Source organism: Amblyomma maculatum, chromosome 6 (assembly GCF_055883805.1).
Source record: "Amblyomma maculatum isolate TAMU_Amacu chromosome 6, ASM5588380v1, whole genome shotgun sequence".
Classification (NCBI taxonomy): domain Eukaryota; kingdom Metazoa; phylum Arthropoda; class Arachnida; order Ixodida; family Ixodidae; genus Amblyomma; species Amblyomma maculatum.
Window position 1 is genome coordinate 116,037,340 of NC_139349.1, and position 17,686 is coordinate 116,055,025.

Below are 17,686 nucleotides of genomic sequence, written 5' to 3' on the forward strand. Positions count from 1 at the left end.
TGATGAAAGGACGCGCATGCGCTCTGCTATCTCTCGACAATATAATTGCGACATGAGGTGGCGCGGCGATCCCGTTATATTTATCTTTGACGCCAGCTGCGTGACTTGATTCCGTTCTCTCAGCGGTAGGGCCCTCTGAGCCGCGTCACCTGGCAACAAATAGCGGGAATATTGTCAAAATTGATAAGAGCGAATTTAAAGCCGGCAATTCCCGTTGCTTCTTTGCCGCAATGTATTAACACTATGCTTACCTGAGCACAAAAACGTTTGTTGAAATATTCTTAATGCATTTCTTTCTGACTTTTTTTTTAATTCCTGCATTCAGTAGATTACTAACATCTATATGATGTTTTTGATTTTTAATAGCCGAAAACCAGCCGTGAACAGAGCCAGGAGGGGACGGTATGGCAATGGCTACTCTATGCAATTATCTTCTCCATTACGAGTGCCTACCGTTGAGAGAACGGAACTAGGCGGCCGCATGTCCCGAATTATTTTGCCGTCAGTTGTACAGCTAGAAGCAATATGAGAGGGAGGTCGGAATCGCGCGGCCTCCGCGCTTTGCAGAGCATTGCCATCATACAGAAGATGAGAATGAGTGGCAGTTGAACTTAATAAAAAAGTGCAGCCGACCAAGCTTTCTTTGCATGTGTATTTACCGATGATGCTTATCACCTGTCGTTGGCAGCGCATTAGAGAGCACGGAGGCCATGCGCTGATGTGTTCTCTCTCATATTGCTTCCAGCTGTACCTGCAAGGGCCAGAAGTAGCCTGCCTGAGCAAGGCCGCCTAAGCACACAAGACCTGATCATGTGCTTCTTTCCACACAGGTGACGTAAGAGATGTAGTCGGCGTCTCCGCGGCGGCGGGTGCTGCCGGAGCGTGACCCGAAGAAGGAAACTATTAGTCAGGCGTTTGGGTATCGCGTGTCCGAAGCTAAAATTAACGTTAGCAGCTTGTTTTAATTTTACATGGTAAATGGCCTTGCCTTCTTGGTTAATCATCGCTGCTGTGAAAAAAAAAATGCAACTGGGCTCTCTGATTTACCAGATGCGGAAAAGTGCACTATTGTTGGTTTACACAGATGCCCGTGACGCTCGACGGCTACAAAGGTTCCCTAACGGACATCTTTTACGGCACGTTCAGCGTCGTAGAGGGTCTGAATGGCATCAGAAGCAATGAAGCCAGTTTCCAGTTCTAGCGAATACACCAGGCGATCAAAAAGTGAAGATGTCCTCTGCGGTGAAAAGGCAAAGCCAGAAGCGAACTATAGGAGAATAACAAAGAATGCAAAACGACGCTCGTGTCGAAATCAGTTTCATTGAATCACCACTAAAAAGTGTACACGCGAGAATCTTTCATGTATAACAAAAAAGCTTATGAAAACAAAAACACGAAATCCGGCAACCTATAGTGCGTCTACGAATCTACAATATCGCGGAACATCACTGTTGTGTTTCCCGTTCAGGTTGTAGAGTGAGAAAATACTTGTCGACAAGAGAACCAAGATTTTGATGTATTGGTGCTTCGGACTCACAAACATTCGCTTTACTCGAGGAAAAGAAAAGGTTAACTATTTATTTACAACATAAATAAAACAAGAAGAAAGAAACAAAGAGAAATCTATTTAAACATGATTGAACCACTGGACGAAATCTGCCCTCATTGTACCCAGTGCGCTTCCTTTTGAGGCCTCTGTCTCCGCCCTTGGCGGGGACAGCAACAAATAAGGAATCACACGACTCTTCTCACCAGTCGATCGTTAGAGAAAGGAAATTAAGGTTTCTGCCGGTTGATCATAGAGATTCCATGCAAACATACAAAGCGCACAAAATTCACTGTATTCATAACATCTGCCTTTGCTTACGTTTCCTCTTACGCACACGAGCATACGGGATAAAAATATGCGACTGGAATAATCGCTTAAGGTTCTCTACTAAAGAAAACTCGTTGCGAGGTTAAATGCTCAATGGCATCACCATCTCAATCAGGCGCCTCTCCTCAACAGCTGAAGCTCAAACAACCCTTTGGCGCTGCATCGCATCACAATCAGCCACCGTGCACCTGTTTCCTCAATATAAGGTGTGCACGTAAGCAGAGCGAATTACGCGCACTTGGGGAAACAAGTGGGCACAATAAGCGCCTACTGGTAGCAGAGATGACGACTGCATGAATTCAGACACTGTGAACAATGTACGGAGCTGCTCACCGGAAATATGCGTCGTGCGTCCGTGGTTCCACCAATTTAGCAATCCCCGCGACTGGAGATAGGTGCGCACTGACATCTCGAAGCAACTACCTCGCATCGTACTCATTGTGCGGTACCCCGAATGGCGCATCAGAAATTTCAGCGAACTTCACAGTCAACAACAAACCAAGCATAAGTTAAACTAAAAGCACTTGCTTGATTCCAAATGGAGCTGTATGGCCTTCCGTTGAAAGTCAGCTAGTGGTGTATCATGTTATATGGCCTTCCTCGGGAAATACATGCAAATACAGTGGCGTTCATATTGTCACGTAGTGGTGACGAGGTCGACGACACAATTGAAGGGTCGATGATTGCACTAAAGAAACTGTTTATTTGGGCTGACTTGCGCCCGCAAAAGAACTAAGCAACTCGGCGGCGGCGATAGAAACAAACATGCTCGTCGATCGTCGAACAAAGAATGCCCGTCACACTCGGCAACGCTCAATTTAAAGGCTGCACAGAACAATCTAGCTAACGTCGCAAACAGCTACCAGCACGGGCTGGAACATTGTGGAAAGACACCCAAGTGGCTGGAACCTTCGAGACAGATCTCGGTGCATCTTTCGCTACAACAAAACTGATAAAGGTGTGACTCACGACATCGAGCATTAACAAACAAAGATTACGGAACTGATACGCGGTCCAGAATCAGAGTGATAAGCCTGTATGCCGGCGGTTGTTAAAAAACAACAAATACTGTTTTGAAGGTTTCGCGCCATTACTCCCTCCTTAAAAAAACATCGCCTCGATGTTCCAGAACAGAGAAACTTAAACATAAACACTGCAAAGTTTAAACAACACAGATTCTTTAACGCGCGTAATATAGCTTCAGTCGTACAACATGTACAATTTCTGGGCGTGCGCGTCGCCGTTGTGATGCTGATGTTCCGTCGGGAATGACTTCATAGTCCAGTGGTCCGACGCGGCGAAGGATTTTGTATGGTCCAAAGTATCGACGCAACAACTTTTCATTTAATCCGCGACGGCGAATTGGTGTCCAAACCCACACTTGGTCTCCTGGATTGTACTCTGCGTGGCGTCGTCGTAAATTGTATCGTCGGCTGTCGGTGCGCTGTTGGTCTTTAATACGCAGCCGTGCGAGTCGTCGAGCTTCCTCTGCACGCTGCAGGTAGGCGGCGACGTCAATGTTGTCCTCGTTGGTTACGTGCGGCAGCATTGCGTCGAGCGTCGTCGTGGGCTCTCTGCCGTACACAAGCTTAAACGGGGTCGCTCTGGTCGTCTCCTGGACTGCCGTGTTATACGCGAAGATCACGTACGGCAAGATGGCGTCCCAGGTCTTGTGTTCAGCGTCGACGTACATAGCGATCATGTCCGCGATCGTTTTGTTCCGGCGCTCCGTAAGGTCTGGGGATGGTACGCAGTTGTTCGTCGATGGTTTGTGTGACTGTATTCCAGGATGGCTTGCGTCATCTCTGCCGTAAACGCCGTTCCCCTGTCCGTGATGAGCACTTCTGGGGCGCCGTGTCGCAAGAGAATTTGTTCGACAAAAAATTTGGCGACTTCTGACGCAGTACCATTTGGTAGTGCTCTTGCTTTGGCGTAACGGGTAAGGTAGTCAGTGGTCACGATGATCCACTTGTTACCCATAGACGAAGATGGAAAGGGGCCGAGGAGATCCATCCCAATTTGTTGAAAGGGCAGGATTGGGGGCGGAATCGGGTTTAGTAGTCCCGCTGGTCTGATCGGCGGCGTCTTGCGTCGTTGGCACTCACGACACGTCTTCACGTAGTGGGAAACTTCGGCAGGCAGTCGCGGCCAGTAATACTTCTCCTGGATTCGACGCAACGTGCGCGCAAAATCCGAGGTGGCCTGCTGTGGGCTCATCGTGCAACGCCTGCAGAATTTCTTGCCGAAGGGTTTTAGGCACTACGAGAAGCTGCACTGTCTTCTTGGGTGCAAAGTTCTTCTTCACGAGGAGGCCATTGCTTAACGTGAAGGATGATAAATGTCGCCTGAACACACCAGGAGAGGAAGCGGTCTTTCCTTCCAAGTAATCGGCTAGCGCTTTCAGCTCAGGGTCTGATCGCTGTTGTTCTGCGAAACTGCTGGCGCTTACCGGTCCCAAAAAGGCGTCGTCGTCATCGTCCTTCGGGGGAGAATCGACGGGAGCGCGGGATAAGCAGTCTGCGTCGGTATGCTTCCTGCCCGACTTATAGACTACAGTCATGTCAAATTCTTGAAGTCGTAGGCTCCATCTGGCAAGGCGGCCGGAAGGATCTTTCAAATTGGCCAGCCAGCAGAGCGCGTGATGGTCGCTTACCACCTTGAATGGTCGGCCGTATAGGTATGGACGAAACTTAGAAGTAGCCCAGATGATCGCAAGGCACTCCTTCACGGTCTTCGAGTAATTGACTTCGGCTTTTGTGAGAGACCTGCTAGCGTAGGCGATTACTTTTTCCTGTCCGGCAGTCTTCTGGACGAGAATGGCTCCTAGGCCTACACTGCTCGCGTCGGTGTGAATTTCGGTCTCGGCGTTTTCATCAAAGTGGCCAAGTACAGGAGGGCATTGCAGGCGGCGCTTAAGTTCCTCGAAGGCTTCTCCTTGCGGCGCTTCCCATTTAAAAGGTACGTCTGCCTTTGTAAGCTGCGTCAACGGTTCGGCGATCCGCGAAAAGTTTCTGACAAATCGTCGATAATAAGCGCACAGCCCAAGGAATCGGCGCACAGCTTTCTTGTCGGCAGGCGGTGGGAATTGTGCGATTGCAGCTGTTTTCTCCGGGTCTGGGCGAATACCGTCCTTTCTAACGATGTGACCTAGGAATCGGAGTTCTTCGTAGCCGAAGTGACACTTCTCTCCTTTTAGCTTTAGCCCCGATGACTTGATGGCTTCCAGCACTGTCTGTAGTCGTTTTAGGTGGTCTTCAAAGTTTGACGAGAAGACAACAACGTCGTCCAAATATACCAAACAAATTTGCCACTTCAAGCCTGCCAGGACTGCGTCCATTACTCGTTGAAACGTGGCTGGTGCGGAGCAGAGGCCAAATGGCATCACCTTAAATTCATAAAGGCCGCCCGGTGTGATTAATGCGGTCTTCTCGCGATCTCTTTCGTCGACCTCAATTTGCCAATATCCGCTCTTCAGGTCAATCGATGAGAAGTACCTTGCATTGCAGAGCCGGTCGAGACTGTTGTCGATGCGGGGAAGCGGGTAGACATCCTTCTTCGTTATGCTATTCAAGCGGCGGTAATCAACGCAGAAGCGAAGTGTGCTGTCTTTCTTCTTGACCAAAACGACTGGTGCCGCCCAGGGGCTGTTCGATGGCTGGATTACGTCATCACGCAGCATTTCCTCAACTTGATCGCGAATGGCCTGGCGTTCTCGCGGCGATACACGATAAGGGCTCTGGCGCAGAGGTCGGGCGTGTTCGTCCGTTATTATGTGATGCTTGGCCAGTGGTGTTTGTCGTACCTTCGATGACGATGAGAAGCACTCCCCGTAGCTTCGAAGCAGACTGAGAATCTGGTCTTTCCTGTTGTGGGTCAATGCCGGGTTGATGTCAAATGTGGGCTGACGGAATAGGTCCGGTGCGTCTTCCAGCGTTTGGTCGTAGAGGGTGAATACATCTTTGAGGTCCGCTAATTCGTCGAGAAAGGCGATCGTTGTGCCCTTGTTGAGATGCCGATATTCTTCGGTGAAGTTTGTTACCTGAACCTGAGCTTGACCTCTCCGGAATTTCGTGATGCATCTTGCGATGCCAACACCTCGTTCTAAGAGCAATTGGATATTTCCTTCGACGATGCTTTCAGCGGTTTCGATGTTGGCGCTACCTACGCAGACTGCGATACTTGATCGGGGCGGGACGTTCAATTCTTCGTCGAGGACGTTTAGAGGGATGTGTTGCATCGACGTCGTCGTAGCAGGAATGGCTTTGTCTGCAGAGATCTTGATGAGCTTGGATCGCAGGTCGATGATAGCCCTATGTTCATTTAGGAAGTCCATGCCTAAAATCACGTCGCGGGAGCACTGCTGCAAGACCACAAAGCTGGTGGGGTAAGTACGCCCATTTACGGTTATTCTTGCAGTGCATCGTCCCGATGGAGTAATCAGGTTGGCACCTGCTGCGCGAATCAGCGGGCCATCCCAAGCGGTGGTAACTTTTCTTAGCTGAGAGGCTAATGGTCCACTAATGACTGAATAGTCAGCTCCGGTGTCTACTAGGGCAGTGACTCTGCGACCGTCGACATCAACTTCGAGGTCACTTGTTCGCGTCCTCGCATTGCACGTGGGCCTTAGTGTCTGATCTCGGCTCCGTCGTTTCTTCAGGTCATGGCCGGGGCATACCGTTGTTACTTCGCTGGGCGGTGGTGTCTGCTTGCACTGTGGTCGTGTTGTCGTTGATGTCGTCGTGTGGAGCGGCGATGAAATGGTTGCGTCGTCGTTAGTGGTCGTTGGCGGCGGAGGATCTTCGTCTTTTCGCCGTTGAGCAACCTCACCTCCAAAGGTTGCTGCCTTTAGTTTCCCCTACGGGGGCTTGGGGACCTTCCGCGCACACTATCATCATAGTTACGTCCTGGCGACGCAAAGCGGGCCCTGTACGGCGATGGAGACCTGAATCGACGGCTTGGTGGCGCAATCTCACCGCTACGCAGATAGTTGTCGATTTCTTGCGGTCGTTCACCTGGGCGTGGTCGTGGAGCGTCGACTGCAAATCCGCGGAGACCGATTCGTCGGTACGGGCAGTGCCGCAGAATGTGGCCGGCCTCACCGCAGTGGAAGCATAATGGGCGGTTGTTCGCTGTCCTCCATGCGTCGCACTTCCTGGGGCTTGTTGGTCGTTGGTAGGCTTGACGGGCGGGAGCCAAGGGGCGGTTTTCAGGAACAGGCCGGTAGCGGCGAGGGCTCGGAAAGTCATCACGTCGGGGCGGAGGGCGACGTAATGCACCAGCGTAGTTCATCGCTGTTGCCTCTTGTGCTGGAAAAGTCGCAGCCGTCGCTTCAGGAACGCCCAGCGCCTGCTGGACTTCTTCACAGACGACGTCCGCGAGCGTCGCCACCTGGGGTTGTTGCGATGATGGCTGCATTCGGCGGAGCTTCTCTCGCACGATCTCCCGGATGAGGTCACGAAGGTTCTCTCCACTTGCAGATGCGCTGGGGTAGTGGCTTGAGTAGTCTGGCTGATTTGGCCGCTCGTAGTGGCGCATCCGGGTGTACAACGTCTTCTCGATGGCAGACGCTTCTGTTTCAAATTCCGCCACTGTTTTTGGCGGATTTCGGACAAGATTTCCAAAAAGCGATTCTTTGACGCCTCGCATTAAAAGTTTGACTCTCTCACCTTCAGTCATGTTAGGGTCGGCGCGGCGACAGAGGCGCTTCATCTCCTCAGCGTACGCCAGGACAGACTCGTTAGGAAGTTGCAGTCTTGACTGAAGAAGGGCCTGGGCTTTTTCGGACGATGCTTGAAAAGGCAGTCAGAAACGCTTCCTTGAAAGTCTCCCAATCCTTCATAGTTGCCTCATGATTTTAGAACAAAACTCGGGCATGTCCTTGAAGAACAAAGTAGACTTGCCTAAGCTTCGCGGCGTCATTCCAGCCGTTGAAATCTGCCACACGGTCGAAAAGGTCCATCCAATCTCCTGCATCTTCATCCGGTAGTTCATGGAAGCAGGGGGGCTCCCGGAGTTGGACGAAAATAACCGGTGCTGTAGGCTGGGCCATTGTCAGCGTCGATGCCTTCCGAGATCGAATGGGGTCAAGCAGCAGATCGTGTTCGGGTTGTAGGCCTTGAAGTCGGCGGCTGGCTCGGTGACCTGTAGGCTGGTCTTCCTGGGCGACAGGAACACGGCTTGGGTCTTCGCCTGAAGGATCAAAGGCAGCACCTCCACCAGATGTCACGTAGTGGTGACAAGGTCGATGACACAATTGAAGGGTCGATTATTGCACTAAAGAAACTGTTTATTTGGGCTGCCTTGCGCCCGCAAAAGAACTAAGCAACTCGGCGGCGGCGATAGAAACAAACGTGCTCGTCGAGCGTCGAACAAAGAATGCCCGTCACACTCGGCAACGCTCAATTTAAAGGCTGCACAGAACAATCTAGATAACGTCGCAAACAGCTACCAGCACGGGCTGGAACATTGTGGAAAGACACCCTAATGGCCGGAACCTTCGAGACAGATCTCGGTGCATCTTGCGCTACAACAAAACTGATAAAGGTGTGACACGCGACATCGAGCATTAACAAACAAAGATTACGGAACCGATACGCGGTCCAGAATCAGAGTGATAAGCCTGTATGCCGGCGGTTGTTAAAAAACAACAAATACTGTTTTGAAGGTTTCGCGGCAATATTGTCACGTGGCAGTAACAATGCTGTGATCACAAACGAACACACAGGCGTAGCAGTCCTGAACTTACCTATTTATTGTGCTAACTTACGCCCTCAAAATAACTGAACAACTCGGTGCGACGATAGCAGGAAACCTGCTCGTTGGTTGTCGAATTACTAACTCCGCCACGCCGACAAACGCTCAATCTTTTTTTCTTCTTTGCACTGCCTTGTTCATTCGTGTTACCGGCTGTCAAACGACAGTACATCACGAGTGCCATACCATCGTGAACAAGTAGTTAATCTGTCACCTCACTCTGCTCACACTAATGTCTTTAAATACAGTTTCTTAACGCGTACCATTGAACTTTGGAATGTATTGTGTGGTCTGGCGCATTCCCTCCCAGTTTATAGATTTATGCATGCCATAGCTAATTCATAATCTCCTTATTTGCTGTTCCCGAGCACCCAACTACTGTTGTGTTTTTACGTTTTCAACTTTGGTGTTTGCAGTTTTTGCTGCTATGTCTTTTATATTGCACCCAATTTGTTTTGTATATGTCAATGGCCCAATAATGCGATAGCCTTTCTAGAGGTTCAGTATGTACCAAAAAAAAAATGAAAGGAGGCAAACAAACATAAATATAAAGCCGGAAAAGGTGACTAGTACAGCCTGGAATATTGCAAAAACACAGGCGAGTGGCTGGAATCTTCGAGATACATCTCGCCGTATCTCGGGCAACAAAGAAAATGATAAAGCAGCATCTTGAGACAACGAGCATGAACAAACATAGATTACAGAATCGATCCGTGCGCAAGAATCACAGTGCTAGGGCCACATGCCGGCGACTGTCGAAAAACAACAAATAAAAATTTGTGAAGTGACACGTCATTGATAAGTACTGTTACCGCTGGTAAGATCGTTCGCCTTCAGGCTTCTTTCGCGCTGTTTCACTCAAGTCGCAATGAACCAACTAGCCCAGCAAAACGTTCTGCAGGATCCTTACCACTGGCGAACTCGCAAAATGGTGGCTTGCTCACATTGAACCTCTTCCACTACTGTAGCTTAGCGAAGATGCCACCGAAAAATAAAATGCATATGATGGTTTCACCGCACGACCCGAACCTATTGTGAAGCACGCTTCGCTATGAGACTGCACAACTCGGACGTCACTGATAAACCTAGAGATGATGTCCAATTGGACAACGTCCTCTCTCTGTCAGCAGAGCTTCTAGGCATGAGCGACTCTTTTAGAGCGCAGCTCTTTGGCGCCCGTTCCTGTGTTTCGTGTCGGCGTCGTTGGCCTCGTAACCAGTTCCGCCCACCTCCCAGACCCCCAGTTTGAGCCGGCGCTTCGGCAACCGGAGCCTGACAGGAAGAAGGGGGGTGGGTGGGTTCACTCAGCGGCGAACGATGGGAGCAGGAGCACGCGCAGCAACTGGAGAACACGAGGAAAGGAGGAAGGGGGGTGGGGGTCGCCGGAGGCAGCACTAGCAGCGACTGACTGAGGCCGCTGACGCCGCTGCAGAGTCAGGACAACGTGCTGCGTAGAACGCCGTCGCCGCCATACAGAAAGAGGAGGAGCTCCCCCCCCCCCTTTTCCTTAGTGGCGGCAAGGGTGCTTTCCGTTTGCCGAAACGCCGGCTCGCTAAGCGAATCACAGTGCGTGTATCCCGTTCTCACTCGCTTCCGTCGCTAGCGACGTCTGCGGCATCAGTCAGTCGCTGCTATCTGTTCGTCGCACAACGTTCCTATTGACCCACGCGCTGCTTCCTGCAACCTCCTAATAATTCAGTTGCTCTCTTCATATCTCCGACCACAAAGCTTCTTTAATGACAGCCAAGAACTGTTAGTGGAGTGTTTCTTGAAGGAATACGTGTGAAAAATTGAAAACTAAGTTGTCTGTAATTGTACATACGTGTATTGCTCGAAATCTTTGCCTCAATTCATCGAAAAAGGGAAACTGCCGATGAGCTGCGCTCAAATTTCGCATTAGGAAGTACGTAATCGTGGGCAATTTTTTCTGCATAAGCAGACAGGCTGCGTATTGCAGCGTCGACCCGTCTTCTCTTAGATACAGGTTCTATGCAAGCAGTACGGTTGCTATGGTGTATAGCTACCGCCTTGAAATCGATGATATCTCTCACACAGTGGAAGCATTTTCGTACACTGACTGCATAATGCGGGTTTGCCGCAATACGAAACATCTCAGAGAGGCTACCTTTGCATTCTAACTCTAAGGGATGACTTATTTGGTTATTTCTGTCTGCAGGAAACGCGTTAGTTTTTGAGAAAAAAAAACTCCACCGTTAAACAAGTTCTTTAACTGGTCTAACTCGCCTGAGAATGTGGCGTCAAAATTGACTGCGTGCAGCACTGACACTGGCGGCCACATCCTCTTGGACGTCGCAGACTTCTCTAGATGATTTTACCCACCGCCATCCACTGCTGTGGCGACGGCGTTTTGTCGAAACTACTTGAATATGCTATCAAACCAAAATTACCCTCGATTTAACTCCGCTTCAACAGGTTAGGCTGTCGAACCAGAACCGAACCGGAGAGAGAGAGAGAACTTTTATTTGTCCAACAGAGTGACTATCCCGCTCTTCGGGGGTTAGACCCGGAGGTTGGGACAGTCGCCCTAGTTGCAGGCCGGTAGTTCTTGGACTACGGCGGCATCTTCGGCAAGTCGAACAATGTTTCTTTGGGCTCTCCGGTTTGAGCGAACCAGAATTTTTGCCCGGGACCAGAACCGAACCGAACCCGAATTTTGTTCCACCATCTTGGAACTGAACCGGAACCGGAACAAATTGGAGGAACCGTACTAAACCGGGTCGCGGTATGGTTCCGACCCACTTTTGCTGGCAGCTTCCATCTAAGGTTGTTGATACGTTTTCCAGCAATCTTCACTCGAGCTGAAGACTTGTCCTGACCGGCCTTCCTCATGATGCACTCTGCATATAGGTTAAATAGGCAGGGGACAGTATGCAGCCTTGCCTCACTCCTTTCTCAATCGGAAACCAATCAGTAAGGCCATGCCCAGTTGTGACTGTGGCCTCTTGCCCTTCATACAGGTTCCTGAGGAGACAGATGAGGTGAATTGGAACTCCCATTTCTTGGAGAGCTTGCCACAATCTGCTGTGATCTACGCAGTCAAACGCTTTCGCATAATTAATAAAGCAGAAGTAGATGGGTTTCTGGAACTCTCTTGCTTTTTCCATGGTCCAGCGCAGGTTGGCAATTTGGTCTCTAGTTCCTCTGCCCTTGCGAAACCCAGCTTGCACGTCCGGAAGCTCTCGATCCACATACTGCTGCAGCCTACCTTGGAGGATTTTCAACATCAACCTGCTAGCATGCGAAATAAGCGCGATCGTGCGGTAGTTGGAACAATCTTTGGCACTGCCTTTCTTTGGAATGGGGATGTAAACGGACCTCCTCCAATCCTGTGGCCACTGCAGGGTTGTCCAAACCTTCTGACATAATGTATGCAGAATGTTAACAGCGTCATGGTTGAGGTTTTGAAGCAACTCAACTGGAATGCCATCAATTCCGCTAGCTTTGTTCTTAGCAAGGCCGGCTAAGGCCCATTCAACTTCACTCTTCAGGATGCCCTGCTCGAGATCAGCAATCACAACCGTCTTATGTTGGGTTTGCACATTCGGGGCCTTCTTGTACAATTCTTCTGCGCATTCCTGCCACCTCTTCTTTATCTCTGAGGCTTCAGTGAGGTCCTTGCCTCATTTGTCCTTTATCACGCCCAGCTTTACACAGAAGCTTCCTTTGATATCTTTGATTGTCTTATACAGAGCTCTAGTGTCCCTTAATTGGCTGTTGTCCTCAACTGCTTGGCACTGTATGTTCAGTAAGACATCCTTATCTCTCCTTGCTATTTTCTGAAAATTCGCATGGAGAACCTTGTATCTTTCTTTCCTCATAACTTTTGCCATCCTCCTTTCCTCAGCTATTTGCAAAGCCTCTTCAGATAACCAGTTTCCTTTCTTGCATTTCTTTTGCTTTGGAACTACCTTAGTAGCAACTTCTTGTATTATATCACGAACATCAGTCCACATCTCTTCGGGCTCTCTGTCTTCTAGATCTAATACTTGAAATCGATAACAGGGGCAGGTAGCGGCACATAATTTGTAAAAGACGGGATATGTTATTCAGAGCGCAGTAAGCAAACAAACCTGATAATGGCTTTGCAAAAATCCACAGACATAAGTTGGATGCGCAGGATTCAAAACACTAAGTGTAGGTACTTAATAGAGAGAGTTTCAGTATTTACGACAAAATAGTAAGTTTCAAACTTCTTTTGAAAATTTTGTTCACGTCTCAATTTTTTCTAATTTTTTGCAACAACATTCACAATCCGCCTTTTCTCATAGATATTTATAAAGTATCTTTGAACCCAGTGCGATAAAGTGATTATTTTAATGTAGACTGACTACAGAAACAAAACCAGGTATTTAAAAGAAGTTGTTTGTGCGAGTGCATTATTATCGATAGGCGGTTTATAAAAGCGTTAGTATGGATTTTTTCAGTGGATGAAACAGTGTATTTAGTTGTATCAGTATTAAACTTTTAATTTGTTACCTAAAAGAAGTCCGAACAACCTGATTCCATGCCTTGTTTACCTCGTTCAACCTTGTTATCACCAGCGAACATGATGGCAGTGTGTTCAGCACATATACTCATTCCAGAATCGCTAAACACTTGAGGAAAATCTTTAAAATATAGTGTAAACAGCAACAATTCAAGCACTGACCTCTGCAGAACTCTTGTGCTTATAACCGTTAATAATGATTTCGCGCTGTTTCTTGTGGCAATTTGCTGACGATTGGTGAAGAAGTTGCTAAATAGATAGGAGAACATTATTCGGAAACCGTATATCTTATGTTTACCCTTCAGAATATTGTTGCCCACCGTGTACAAATTTTCTGTAGATCTAAGAATACCACTGCAGCAGTTCTATTGCTCTGCAAGGTCGTGTTCATTGTTTGTCTAAAAGAGAACCGCAGCAAGCGGTGAGTAGTTTGCACGAAATTCACTTAGCTCAGGCTAATGATATGTTTATCAAGAAACTTGTAAATACGTCTTGATATCACATTTGCGAAAATGTTACATATCTTTTGTTTATATAATGTTTATTCATTTCATGCTGTCAGTACCTTCGCTGATCGTAACAGGGAAGGCATTCAATAGCACAGAGACACAAAATATAGCAATGATAATAAACCAAAAGACATATCAAAACATAACACCAAATTGTACATCAAAAATACGTATGGCACTTAAACCAAATGAGGAGTCGTGACAAGAATTAGGCGGACAAATGGTTGTGTTACAAGAAAAATCAGAAAAGGAAGGAATAAATTCGTGATGAAATAAGAACACAATGATTACCGAGATATAAGTAGTTAATTTTATTTCATCATCATCATCATCAGCTTGACTATACCCAATGTAGGGCGAAAGCATCTCCAATATTACTCCAATTGACCCGGTCCTGTGGTAGCTGCATCCACTTCAACTCTGCGAACTTCTTAACCTCATCCACCCGCCTAACTTTCTGCCGCCCCCTGCTACGCTTTCCTTCCCTTGGAATCCAGTTTGGTACCCTAATTGCCAACCTTCGCTGGACCATGGAAAAAGCAAGAGAGTTCCAGAAACCCATCTACTTCTGCTTTATTAATTATGCGAAAGCGTTTGACTGCGTAGATCACAGCAGATTGTGGCAAGCTCTCCAAGAGATGGGAGTTCCAATTCACCTCATCTGTCTCCTCAGGAACCTGTATGAAGGGCAAGAGGCCACAGTCACAACTGGGCATGGCCTTACTGATTGGTTTCCGATTGAGAAAGGAGTGAGGCAAGGCTGCATACTGTCGCCCTGCCTATTTAACCTATATGCAGAGTGCATCATGAGGAAGGCCGGTCTGGACGAGTCTTCAGCTGGAGTGAAGATTGCTGGAAAACGTATATGCGGATGATACCACTTTAATGGCAGAAAGTGAAGTGGAACTCAAGAGACTTCTGATGCGCGTACAAGAAGAGTGTGCGAAGTTTGGGCTTAAACTGAACATTAAAAAGACAAAGATCATGGCGTATTGCCCTATCAAGTCCTGGAGCATCAATAGACAAGAAGTGAAACCTGTGACAAATTTTCTTTTCTTGGGCTCCAAGATTACCTCGGAAGGAGACTGCAGCCATGAAATTAGGAGACGCCTGCTTCTGGGAAAGAGAGCAATGATTAGCCTTGACCGCCTAGTAAAGAGCAGATACATTAGTCTGCCAACCAAGATCCGTATAACTCGTGCTATGGTCTTTCCAGTTGTGATGTATGGATGCGAGAGTTGGACTGACTGTGAAAAAGGCTGACCGCCGAAGAATTGACGCGTTTGAATTGTGGTGCTGGCGAAGACTCTTGAGAGTTCCTTGGACTGCCAGAAGATCAAATCAGTCGATATTGTCGACCATAATCCCTGACTGCTCATTGGAGGGTCAAATTCTAAAGTTAAAGCGCAGCTACTTTGGTCATCTGATGAAAAGAGAGGAGTCACTGGAGAAAGATTTGATGTTGGGAAAGGTTGAGGGTCGCCGGAGATGGGGTATGCAGCGAACGCGATGGTTAGATGGCATCCTCGAGCACTGCAGATGAAGTTATGTGATGTTAGGAAGATAGTGAGAGACCGGAAAGCGTGGCGTGACACGGTCCATAGGGTCAAGAAGAGTCGGACACGACTGAACGACTGAACTGAACCCTGAGCGACGATCAGTTATCCTCTCTTCGCGCTACATGTCCTGCCCATGTCCATTTCTTCTTGGGTTTCACTAAAATGCCAGAAATTTGAGTAATTTCTATGACCCAGTCTGCACGCTTCCTCAGTCTTAATGTTAGGCCTACTATTTTTTGTTTCATAGCCTTTAATTTTCATTAAGCGTGCTCGGATATATAAATGATGGACTCCTAACAATGAATGTTTTCAAGGTGTCCTACTGGCATATAGCACGAGGAAAGTACGAATATTAGAAAAAGGTATTACGAAAAGAAAACTCGCTCAGTGGGTATGTGGCCATTACCTATTTGTCCAGTTTGTGAGTTCGTTATATATCTTGATGAGTCGACCTTTAAGTGACTGTGTATACGTTGGTACATGAGTTAAAGGCGCGCTAGTATTGCTCTATTTTGAAGGGTTGGTAGTCCTGCGTGCTTGAGTAATTCGGTTGATGAGCCTGTCAACCTATGTTTCTTACATATCCATCTGACCACCTTCCCCTGCACTCTTTCTAATTGTTTATTCAGCTTGTTGTGAAAGGAAATTAAACAATAATGGCATATTCTAGAACTGGCCTAACAAACGTTTTCATGGAAAACGTTTTGTACGAAAGTAATTTTATTTCGGACGGTCCTAGTTTGTGCTGTCTATTAATGAAAAATAACTGTTTTCAGGCGGTTGGTATGTCATTGTTAACTGGAGAATCCCCTCTGAGATCAGAGGTCAATGCTATGTTTAAATATTTGTATTCAGAGACAGGTGGAAGAGGAATTTTTTTTAATATGCGTTGAAAAAATGATCCATGGTTCTTTTTGTATAAAATAACTGATTTGGCATTAATAGTCACCTGCCATTCAGCGCACCACTTGTTTGCTGCTGTTAAAGCGTTATTTGATGCTTCATGGCCATTGACAGAGTTAATTTGCTGGTAAAGAGCACAGTCGATGGCCAAAAAAAATTGCTATTGTGAGAAATTCTCGCAGGTAAGTTGTTTATATAAATAAAAAAATAATAATAATACTGTGGCTAGAACACTTCCTTGTGGTACTCCGGATGCTACATTGGCTGTTGCGGACCTTGCGTTGTTAATATTGACGAATTGAGTACAGTCAGCTACTAAGGTAGTTAACTATCCAGTGTTTTCAGTAAGGTTATAATAAGTTTACTGTGTGATACGCGGTCGAAAGCTTTCGAAAAATCTAATAAAATGAGGTCAATTCGCTTCTGCTGATCAGTATCGAAGGATATGTCATGTATCACTTCAAGTAGTTGCGTGACTGTAGAAACTTCTTTATGAAGGCCGCGCTGAAAAAGTATTATTTGGTTTTCTTCTAAATAGGCTGTTATGTGCGTTAAGCTAATGTGCTATAGAAGCTTGAATACTGTGCACGTCGGTGAAATTGGCCTCAAGTTTGAGGGATCTGCTAAATAACATCACTAACACTCAAAACACAGATGGGTCTGATAGGTCAGAAGGATGCGGTCGGTCGCCTTCTTTAGAGACACGTCCAACTTTGACTATTTACAGACTTAAGCGATACATAGCAGTGAACAGGCACTAGTTAAATACGTGTTGAACATTGGGCTAAGCATGACAATATTTTCGTGTATGAGGCACTTAGTAATGCTGTCAGGATGATCTGCTTTGCTTTATTCAGTATTATCAATATCTAGCGTAATAAATGTTTTTGATATTGGAACAAGACTAGTAATAATTTTGTTGTCAGTGCAGATCGTTGCAGCTAAGGTGTGTTGAGCCACTTCTGCTAAAGTAGGAGTTGAAGTTGTTGACGGTCCTTTGAGTAATATTCTCCGGTGCAAGGTGTTAACCATGTTCACAGTCTTCCAGATTGTTTCCACCGGATTTTCTGAAATTAGGCGAATGAGCCCCGAGTAATATACCTTATTACGCGTTGTCAATAACAAAAGGAGTTTATTGCGTGCTCTTGAACTGGTGTAAGTAGCAATTATTACCTTGGAAATACATCCATTTATTGCACCAGTATTCTTTTTTTATTACTTCTAAGATTTGTTCGGTCATTTAAGAAACAATGGGCGCATCCCTGCAGTACATGGGTGCGTTTCAGCTTCTAATAAATAACACGCTATTAAGAGCTGGATGAGGCTATCGAACTCTTTATTTCGATCATCGTGGTATATGAGATCAGAACTAAATGACTGAAGGTGCTTGTGCATTAAGTCAGTCTATTTTTGACACTTAGTCCTCATTGGTGCTTATTCAGGTTACCAGTCTCTGAATAATTACAGAAATTGTAAAATGATCTGAAATGGGATCCTTGTGAATGCCAGCGCTTGCCCCAGCAATATTATTTGCTAGGTAGTAGACTATGGACGTCTCAAAAAAACAGGTGCCGAGAGT